Raw genomic sequence first — 11,847 nt, 5'->3', positions numbered from 1 at the left:
GCACTTTCCCACATGAAGTCTGTTATAAAAAAATCACCAATATTGGAAACCTAGGGTGTTCTATCACTGGACTCATCTCAAATATATATTTTTGTGTAATATATCCATAATATTTCATATAGTCTTAAAAATAATGGAAACAATTAACCAAGAAGAATCTAATTAGGTTTTCCTTTTTCTAAGCATTTAAGACTTCTTTTTTGACTTGAAGAAAGCTAGATCACTGACAAAATATCCCACATACTTTCAAAACAATCTGGAAAAGAGATGCTGACATTAGGAGGACTTGGTTGTGTAAAACATTTGAAATAATATAATTTATAAAAAGAAATGGACCAGTGTTTTGGTAGCCTTTTAGAAAACCACGATGTTTTGGGTGTCTTGTACATAAGAAATACCAAGAATAACTTAAATAAAAAGGGCTGAGTATAATAGTTATTAGTTGTCTATAAGATAAGAGCTGGTAAAACAGGCCATTTGATTTATAAGGCAGGAACACCTGGAGTATCAATACAGAATGCAACCAAAGTAACTACGTGCAAGCGCTTTCTGTGACCCAGACTGGTGTTTTCACTTTACATGTCCTTGTTTTACATCTCCAGAAAAGCTGAGAAAAAGAGCAGTGCTAAGAGACACAGTGTTGCAAAAAGAAGGGATCTAACACCTGAAGACCTAAGCAGACCTGCCACATTGTATAGAATTAAATTATGTTTGGGCAGATGGACACCCAGTTGACAGTGCTGTCCGCATAAAATGGCACGGAAACTAACAAAACGGCACAAAAGGTTTGCACTGAGACATAGAGAATGAGAAAACCAGGACTTAAACCTGTTTATATCCTGAATAGTGTGCACAAAACTGTGTCAAATAAATAGGTTAAGACAGGATGGCTGAAAAACCTACGAGAGTTCTGTAATGATCCTCCTTTCTTCATGTCCCATATCTCTGGTTTCTGTACCCAGGCTGACTACTTTCCCCAGTAAGGTAACAGGCAAACCTTCCTGTCTGCAACAATGTCGTCTCTCTGCAGAGGTACTGGTTATGACTGATTTGTAAAAAGCTTTGATATCATCTGGTGAAAAATGGTGCATGTGCTAGGTATGCAATCTGTTAATAGAATGGCAATGAATGAACCCACACATTGGCCACCAGAGCTGGTTATCAACCATCAGACCACCTTTTCTTGCCTGTTCTGTGCTATGATATGTGTAAAGTACTCCAGGCTGTGTGTGCCTGTGAGTACAGGCATGAGAGAGAGGGACAGAAAGGCTCTCTTTCTCTAAAGGCAGAACCACTATGTGCATAAGAGATCCCAATGAAAACCAGAACAAAACCAATCTGAGTTGCCAAGAGACCTAATGTTTTATTATGACCAAAATAGTTTCAAAGTAAATCAAGAGGCTCAGCAGCAGCAGCAGCAAAAATTCATCACCAGTCAGGGTACAAAGATGAAAAATTATCTCTTAAGGACCCTGTTTCTCAGTGCAGAGGACAGGGTCCAGCTTGAGATGAAACCAAGAAATGTTCTTTGAAAGATACTGCCACATTTACAGTGTGCTACAATCACAAGAAAAAAAAGAAAAAGACTGAATATTAAATAGCAAATGCAAGACCTTCTATTGGTAGTAGATTTTTTTCTTAAAACTGGACTGATAATTGTTTTACTTTGTGTCATTATTAAGATGTTCCCCACCATCAAAGAAAGATTAACAATGTGAGAACCCAGTGGGATTAGAGAAAGAAGAAAAACTGTAACTGTTTAGACCAAAGATTTGGCAAAACGTAACAGTGCCCTGAGGTTTTGGAACATAAAATGCCAAAAGTATTTGTAGTTTGAAAATTTTGACGGGCTCAAGATTTGGAATTAGAGAATTGTTAGTGTTGGCAGCTTTGTTAGGGGGCAAGTAACTCACAAGGATCTTAATTTTGTTCTCAAAGTGGGATGTGAACAGTTCACAAAGTTCTGTTGATGGAGGAAGAGCCAGATTAGTCAGCTTCCCTGCAATAAAAAGTTACAAGAAAGTAGGGCAGTCTGCCCGTTCAGCAATTAAGTTGGAATAATAAGCAGATCTGGCTTGTTTCAAAACATCTCTGTACACATTTATATAGCACAAACTTGTAAGTGTACAGGCAGACAAGAAGTCCTCAAACAGCATTTAACTCACAGCCCAGAACATTCACTGTCTTCCAAAAATAAGTGAACAGAATTGGTATCGCCTTTAGGACATTATAAGGATGGTTGAGCTATTAAATATTTAAGAGAAAATCTGGAACATCCTGAAGCAATCAGTAGTATAAAAGGAAGCTGCTTTGGTCTGGCAGACAACTAGAATCAGTTAAAAATTTGTGGAAAGCTAAGGTATCACAAACCTTGTTTAGGTTTTATTTCATTAAGTGGTTGGGAGGTGGGGTGCTGTTGTTTTGGTGTTGTTTTTTCTTCTGTGAGTGTGCATGAGTTTTGGGGGTTTTTTTTGTGTGTGGGCTTTTTATTTGGCAAAGAATAAATGGTAGTAATAAGTAAAAAAAGAAATAGTGGCAATTAGCACCTCCATCAGAATTTTTATCTACAAAGCCTCTTATCACTATCACTAACTGCAGATGGCTATCCTCCGGATGAAGACACCAAGTCAATGAAAATAATAGGTGTTGATCCTACATGGATTAAGTACGGCTTTAGATTTCTCACATAAGAATATATCCTTTGAAACCAATGGAATAAGTGTCATATGAATAGCTAAACATCCAGAGGAAAGTGGTCCAGAAGTGAGCATATTTCCTTTGCCTTTGTGCTTAAATTTGATGAATACAGTCTTTGGTAAAGCTACTGAAAGTTCTATTCATGGCAGATCACAATGTTGTTCTTGGACCTTACGGGACATGCAAGATTTGGGGTTTAACTATATAATCCAAAACCTTTCCTAAACTGCTTTGACATTCAATTAGGTTTTGTCTTGTATCTCTTACATTTTTAACCATATTAATTACTAACAGAGAATTCTTCAGTTATTTCTGCATGAAGAAGAAGAGGATAACATGGTGCTGTTGGTTGTATTTTAGGAAACTGAGCAATTCACTTCACTATCAATGCCTTCAGTGTTTATTTTGGTAAGATTAAAGACAGAGTGCATATGGCAGTAATTCTGGTATTCCTTCTTGTGTATGAATCATACAGAACATCAGACACATTTGGAAATCATATTACTGTGTAATTTATCATCAGAAATGGTCATAAGCAGTAAGTGATGGAAGTTCAAACTCTCAGTAAAAGCAGGAGATTGTATGGTATTGTGGAACAGATACGATGGAGATCATCAGGTGCAACCCCCTGCTCAAGCAGGACACCTACAGCCAGCAGCCTAGGAGTGTCTGTTGCCCATCAGGTTTTTTCATATCTCCAAGGATGGAGACTCCCCCACCCCAACCTGGGCTACCTGTGCCAGTGGTCAGTTACTCTCATAGTAACAAAATGTTTCTGGGTGTTTAGACAAAGCCTCCTGTATTTCAGCATGTGCCCACTGCCTCTGGTCCTGTCTCTGGGCACCACTGAAAAGCACCTGGCTCTGTTTGCACTGTGCTTTCAAGTATGTACAGGCATTGGTGAGATTCCTTGAGTTTCCTGCTCTCCAGGAGGAAGTCCTTCAGACTTTCGTCATAGAAGAGATACTCCAACCCCTTCATCTTCTTCATGGCTGGACTATCTCTAGTATGTCTGTGTCTCTTTTACTGGGGAGTCCTCAACTGGGATGCAATCAGTTTTAAAAATAAAATTATGCCAAATAGTATCTCATTTTCCTGATTTGGGGTGTTAATTAATAGAAATTGTTAACGTACGTTTAAGTGATGTAACAGAGAAGAGTTTTGAGGGAAAAAGTGAGACCAGCATGAAAGCAGTTATCCAGGATTGTATGTATGAGCATACCTGCATGCCTTAGCTCAACCACCTCAATGTTCTCATCAAACCAAACCAAAGCAGCACCATTTACCATCTATATAACTTAACCTTTTGTAAGACCCTCAGGGCTCACTTGTGTGAGAAAGAGGAATTAAAACCCACTGCAGCCAGTCCCATTCTGGAGTTCTAACACCAGAATCTACAACAAATCCTGAGAGAAACAGTGTTGTTGAATTAGTCATTTGTTTTAGCAGTGCTTTGCAAGGAAAAAAACCAAAACCATTTGTGTTTCTGTTGAGTGGAAAGAAAATGGATACAGAAGGGTCCAGTAGACTATTAGATCCTAGAACTGAGTCTGTCCAGCTATTTTTAGGGTACATTTGCATGTTCTCTATAATCTTACATAATAAATCACTTTTCTACTCTCTTTCTTTCACCAACGTAAAACTGGATCTATTAATAATGAGGCTTTTGAGTGAGGTGTTCTGGTTCACTGATCCATCATATAACTGATCTACAAAGAAGAAGGGTACATTCTCTATCAGATCAGCAGTTTTACATGACCTGCTGCATAGCTGTATTGATAGTATTTCATATGACATAAAGGACCATGCAGAGTCTGTCACTTGTGAAGCATAGGAAGAGAAGGAGGAATGGGATCACTATTAGCAATGGCCCACAACTGAGTCAGATTAGTACAACACAAAATGGCATCTTAAAAATGACTGTGCAATCAATGTGGTTTCTGATTCTGACTTGTCCTGTTGCACCCATAAGCACTCCCAGAAGTCTGACTTTTTTATACCACATCACAGACCCTTCCTACCCCAGAAAGTTTTATCCCTGACAGTTCATTGTTATGGGCTATGTGTTAGTTCCTGCATCACCTTGTAGTTTTACACATGTATTAGTTCCCCCTTTTCAATGAAAAAGGGAAAATGCCTTGGAGAAAAAACAGATTAAGGAGAGTAGACTATGAAAAAAAAAAAAAGTAGTTGCAGTTACACAGAAAAAGGATAATTTTATGTTATTAATTGCCTATCCCTCAATAGCCTACAGCAACATGCAGAGACACAATGAAAAATGGGAGGTTAGTGTTATCATTAATGAGTGAGTTACTCAGACTTGTTACCTTTTCCTCTCCAATCCTAACTACAGAAGAGATCATTTGTTGAAAAATTCTGAGCAATTAGGAGTAAACACAGAAAGTCTTGATCTTGCAATGCCCCTTTCCCTTCCCCTGAAACTCAGTAGGAAGCACTCCTTTGATGACCTTAGGATGTAATGTTACAATGATAGCTTCATAGCCTTGCAGCTATGCTAAAATTACCTGCTGGGTTGGTGAAGTTAGGAAAATTTTCAAGAGCTCTGGCTGAGTAATGATGGCTCTTGGCCACTAGACATTACACTCAAGAAGGAGAAAAGGGGGTCAGTAAAATCAGCTGAAATCTACCTACAAGACTCATCTCTCAGGCTCCTGTTTTGCCAAGTTGAAAGAAGAGGAAGATAGCTCTGTCATTAGGTTTTAGGTGTCTCTTGACTGACAACTGTTGAAACACCTACTTCGGTCCTTCTGCAGAAAAATATCCTTTACTACCAAAAGAATGTTCCACTCAGATCGAAGTGACATTTCCCTGTATCTCTCAATTTTTGTTTAAGTCCAGTTATGCTACTCTTGTTTCCTATGTGGTTGAACCAAGGCAGAAAAATGGAGCAAATAAAATTTAACATAATGCAATTAAGCAATCTATAACAACATTCCCCAAAAAGGTTATGCCTCTATGATTCACACCAGCAACTTTTGAGCATATCAATCTGTGAAATGTTATGAACCTGTTTTTCCTAAAACAAAGCACCCCAGATGTATTCTATTAACTAGAATTTTACTAAAGACTGCATTTTATGTCATCCCTTCTGATCCTTACTCCTTTCAGACTCAATGGCAGCAAGCCCTAGGGCTGTATGTAGTCAATGGGAAACTTTAAAACCACTTTTCTTTTGCATTCAAGTGAAAATTGAAATCGAAAGCAGGGCTGGAAATATATATTTCTTAGTGTACTTTTGTCTTATTCTTATTATTTCCATCCGTTCTTCTTTTTGTGCTGTTGGCATTTCTTATACAAAAGAAACATGAACTACTTGTCTTTTCACTGAGTCTTCTCTTCACACTTATACTTTATTTCCAAGATAAACAAGAGAGTAAGTCTGTTCTCCAAGTCCTGTTGAATTTACTGTACTGATCATGATACAGGGAAAAAGTGTTGTTAAGCATCTAAGCACCCAAGATTTGATCTGTACTGGTTTTGTGGTGATTCTAGGTCACAATGCACTTCTTGACACCAGAATTTTGTTCCTGAGTCAAGGCCTTCTGGAGTCAGCTTTGTATGAAGGCAGCTTTGGTGACACCTGAAGTCAAGCCAGGCATTCATGATTTCTGTCAGCTCACTCTCTCTAGTCCCACAGGCATCTCCTGGCTGCTATTTTTTTGACAATTTCTTTCAGAATTTCTTGCAGCACTTTCTAGGCTGATATATAAAATTCTGACTCTGTTTTGAAAGGCAAATCCTCAAAATGCAAAACTCTTTTTTTGACTGCCAATCTTTTTTTTATGAGAGAAATGGAACTGCCACTGCAACTTCTGAAGTTTTATGAGTAGTTGGGTCTGGGTTAGAGATGGATGTGAAAGTGTGCAAATCTTTTTTTCTGCTCCTCAGTCTGAGTCCTCTTAAGAGATTATTATACTTTCTGCTGCTTCAGGACCGGCAGCTGTCAACAACTGAGGTCTGGGGCTCCTTCAATTTTGTAGAGATAAAGTTTGTAATAAAACAGCCAATTATTCATGATCTGTAGCTATCTATGATCATTTCTCCTGAGAAGGGACCTGTATCTGATTTTTTAGCAGACATTTTCTTCCTTACTCGAGGCAATTTTGAAAAAACACTTCCTTGGGAAACCCAGAGTTCTATTAACAAACAATTCTATTAATCTGAAGTACAATATTTTCCCAATATATCTGCTGTTCAGAAAGCAAAATGCTGATAATTTGCAACTGGTTAGTAGACCGCAATTTTAGAATCAAGAAAGTAATTTAACTGAATTCAACTGTTTGCCCAGAATACTGAGCATGTGCTCAGTCTTATAACCATTCCCTGCATAATATTTGTGACAGCAAGTGATATTACTCATAGCAGCCAGGATTGCTCATGCCAAAACACTTGGTTTATTTTGTTGCTTTCCCCTGCTTTCCCCCACGAGGTATCACTATAGCTTCTGCAACTCTGATGCCTGCGAAGACCCTTTGAAAATACACCTTCTACTAAATTTACTTGTCTTGTTGACATTACTGCTAGGTAGACACATAAATGCAACATTAGCAGGTGATAGAAGCAGGAATTTAGGGAAGGACAACTGCTTTCTACCTCATTCCACTCACTCAGACAATACATGACTTTGAAGATGATTCTGCTGGAGAAGTAAATGCAAAACTGGATAGGAGCTTAGTGACTGATGGTCTCCTCAAAGCCTCAGGCAGACAGCTTCAACTGAAGCAGCTGACATTGTTCAAGATCTCAGCAAAATTCACTGTTTGCTTTATCAGGTACCTTGCCCAGCAGGGAGAGACACAGTTTCCAGGCAAGATAAATGTTAAATAAAGCAGTTGTAGATACTGACACTATCTGGTTATCCAATTTCAGACAGGATGCCAAGGCTTCACTGAGTGACACAGAGCTCTGTACACTACTGCGAACAGTATCTTAGGCAGGTAGTCAAACATCATCTCACAGCACACTTTTGCCCTTACTGTGATTCAGAATGAGCTAATTGCACAGCAGCTCTCTTGTCAGCATCTGGATGTCTTAATAGAGGAGGCAATAGCATCCCTTGGAAGGTGGAGACACAGTTGTGATGGTACTGCTGGAAGCTGCTGCAGAAGGGGCTCACCATTTTCTCTCACAGCTTTTGAAAAATACAGAATGGAATCTGCAAAGGAGTCACTGATGTGTATGTAGCAATGAAGTAGACAGATGAGCAAATTTTTTTTGTAAATCTCTGAAAACGTCAGCGGGAAAAGAAAGGAAGAAAGGAAAGGGAATTTGAAGTCCTAACTTCATGTTTATCCCCGTTTGCCACAGTATGAACTTGTCTTAGCTTCTTCATGGATGGTCTGCTCCTGTTCCAGTGTTCACAGAGGAAATCTTTCTAATTATTTGATCTGAATCCATGGTCATCTTATTTTCCTCCAGAAATCAGGATTAGGGCATGTTACAATTTTTCTTATTTGGTTTATGGCTAAATACAGCTTGTGATAGTATCTGTAGTCACACAGTCCTATTCTAGGTCTGAAAGGAGAAGCATGAATCACACCTCTATCTTTGCACTGGTAAGACAGACACAACTATGGATAAGCTTCATTTAATCAGATCATAGCTGTGTAATGTCTCTTCTACCACTCATATCTTCTGGCAGAAAGGACCACATGTGGACACTCTTAGTCTCACTAGAAAAACATCCTTAGCCAAGCTGATCCTTAAAGGCTGCCAAATATATAAATCTTACACCAGCAAATGTAAAAATCTTACTCAGACAGAAAATGCAATTAATGGGGAAGCATCACAGACAGAAGACAGAGAGAAGAGAAGGTCAGCCAACAAGGACACTCCTGCTGGAATGCTTCACCAGCGCACTGTTCCTGTGCTCTGGAATATCCTGCTCTGACAGAAGCAAACACCACTTGGTTAGAACTGAGTTTACACTGATGCTAAAGAGGCAGAATAAAGATCCAAGTTCTAATTTACATTTCACTCACTTTTGCAGTGAACTTATTTTGCTTTTGTAAATAGTTTGAATTTAATTTTTCAATGACATTGTAATTTATGAACCATGCCATTAAAAGACAACACTTTAGCTGTGGATGACATTGTTTATCCTTTAGGGGAACATTTGCTGCATCAGCCATAATATACATAGCCAATGTGTTTATGAAACAAGTAACAACTTTGTCTTCATGTTCAGAAAGATTTACTGGTTCAAATTAACAGATTGGTGTCCTAAGTGTGAAAACAGTAGTTTGCACGTCACATGATATATCCATCTGCTTTTACAGCAGTGTTTAAGCACAACAGTTGTGAAGATACTCTGGATTTACAACACGACTGAGGTCTTCTACAAAGAGATACATATAAAGCTGTCACTTCCCTGACTATGTTGTCTGAAGTTAGAGAATTTTGACGCAGAACATTGCTGAGTCTAAAAAAGTCCTGGCTTTCCTGTAAATGGGGAGAGAGAGAGAGCCCTGAACAGGAAAAAGCTTTCCTAGAAACAAATTTTAAGTATTTATTGTAATCCTGTGTCTTCAGCAGCAGCTACAACTGGCAGTCATAGGGCTGACTTTTTTGCGCTTGTCAGATTGATGGAAGTAAAGATGTGAAGAAAAAGATCTGTGAAAAAGTGAGTTTCCTAGAAGCCTGCAATGCCAATGAAATCATAAGAATGCTAATGTTTAAAGAAGCCTGAACATTTTGGAACAAAGAAGTACATGGACTTTATCAATCTGATGTTTTAATGAGAACAAAAATGCCACCACTAGTTTGCCAAGCCAAAATTTCTCTATTTCTAAGAATACCATTGACATACCCTTAGATGCAGAGAAACATCTGCTTTGTTTCTACTCTGATGCTGCTTCTGCTAGAAACCAGGGCTGTATTTTAAGATATGTAAAAACTGACATAAAAATAAATCAGCTTCCAGGTAGCTTTTGTGGAATTACATTTAAATCCACCAAGGTCTATTTTGAAATAAAAACCAGTAATCAATGCAAGTCTTTGAGGTTTCTAATGAAGATTATCTAGAATTTGATGGATTAAATAAGGGGGACTTTCCAGCCTGTTTCATCATCCAAATAATTATTTTGTCAATCAAAACTGTGGGAAATGCCATTCAAAACACTATGATATTAGCATATGCTTCTAGACAGAGAAAATATGGCATCCAGAAAAGTATAAGGAATCTAAAAGCTGATGGAAAAGCAATGTTTTCAATGGTGTTAATAATTACGCTAAGTAATTCAGCACATAAAATACAATGTGAAGTTTTATTTCTGAGAGCATTTCCCAGTGAGGTACTATTAACATGTCTGATCTTTATTTATTCCAGGTTCTTTTACTTGCAGTCAGAAATCTGATCATCTTCATAGAATCACAGAATAGTTTGGGTTGGAAGGGGCCTTCAAAGGCCAGCTAGACCAAATGCCTGCCGTGAGCAGGGACTTCTTAACTAGACTAGGTTGCTCAGAGACCTGCTCGGTTTGCTCAGACCAATTGAAATTTCCCAGACTGCTCCTACTTTTTTCTTACGGTTCTTCACACCAATAGGTGGCAAAACCAAAAATCAATAAAACATTTGATGACAATATACTAAGAAAAATACTGACATTTACGCCTTAGCAGTCCTGCTTCACAGAAAATACAGAGAACACAAACGGCAAGTGGAAAACTTGCCATCAGCAGCAGTTTCTGATTAATTAAATATTGAGAAGTGACAGCCGTGTGAGCAAATTTTCATTCCAGACAATTGCATTTCCATACATTATACATATTCTATGTATTTAGTAAGAAATTCTTGTTTTAAAATGCTTTGTGCAGTCCTCAGGGCTGATGACACTTTCAAAAAAAATCATTAGAACGCTAGTCTTTTTCAGTAGCTTAACTGTAAGATCTAAAAGCAGTACTGAAAAGTTCCACGATGGCTGAGAGCTCCTTTCCCAAAAGTGAACAAGGTATTTAAAATCCCCAGCTTTTCATGTCAGGCCTCCTGGTTCCTCTTTTGACAATGGGAATTCAAAGCTGAGATCCTCCACATAGCTCTGAACACCAGAACTGCGACTATAGAGGTGTACTGGGTGTGGCTGGGATGGGCTCTTTTCCCACTGCAGCCCTCACCTTTGTGCTGTCAGCTGGTGGCTAGAGAGGTGCTGGTCATGCCCTGGCTGCTGTTGAGTGGCCCTGACACAGCATCAGCACTGTCTCCCCAACATTCTGCCTCCTCCCTCACCCCAGCAATTGGTAGGTGTACTGAAGCCCTAATTCCTGGGAAGTGGCTGGATAACACCTGCATATGGAAAGTAGACAATAGATCTTTTGCTTTCCTTTGCACAACCTTTCCGCTTTTTTTTTTTTTTTTTTTCTGGTAAAACGTCCCTCTTCTTAACTCATTGCTCTTTTCTCCTTCTTATTTTCTTCCCTCTCACTCTGCTGAGGAGAGTGATAGAGCAACTTGGTGGGCATTTGGTACGCAGCCAAGGCCCTCTCCCCACAGAGAGGTCCTGCTGCCATCAGTGCAGCTCTCCAAAACTGTGCATCGGAATTATTTCCAAATTACCTACAATTCCTTTCTCAAAAATAACTCACACTTCCATTCATTACAAGCATTACAATGCTGAAATGCAAGGTTGACTGCTGGAGTAAGTTACTGGACAGAAAACATAGCATTTACAAAGCTCTTGAGAGGAGGATTTTTATTGAAAAAATCACTTAGAAAAGAGACAATTAACTTAGCATACACAATGGTAAGAGAAAGAAGAATAGTTTCAATTGTGTTTATTTGAACATACACCACTAAAATGCCAGTACATGCAGAGTTACTGTATTGTGCTCATCAGAATATTTTCTTTTTCATTTATGTATGAAAAATCATTACATTTTCCTAGATACTGTGACGTGGAAATTCTTAATGACCATCAGTGCAGAGAATTTTATCTGCAACTGACTGTAACACTGTTCAAATAAAAGATACTAAGTAAAAACACCAACTATGAATATTTGCTAACAGTTGACCACTTAGTGCCCACCTTGTATGCAGGACTATTGTCCTTTCCTTGATCCTTACACAATTTTGGCAGAGTTCCTCTAGCTGTTGCACAGGTTTAGTATACCAAAATGTATACATAATTATTTCAT

Source organism: Haemorhous mexicanus, chromosome Z (genome assembly GCF_027477595.1).
Source record: "Haemorhous mexicanus isolate bHaeMex1 chromosome Z, bHaeMex1.pri, whole genome shotgun sequence".
Taxonomy (NCBI): Eukaryota; Metazoa; Chordata; class Aves; order Passeriformes; family Fringillidae; genus Haemorhous; species Haemorhous mexicanus.
This window is presented reverse-complemented; position numbering follows the sequence as displayed.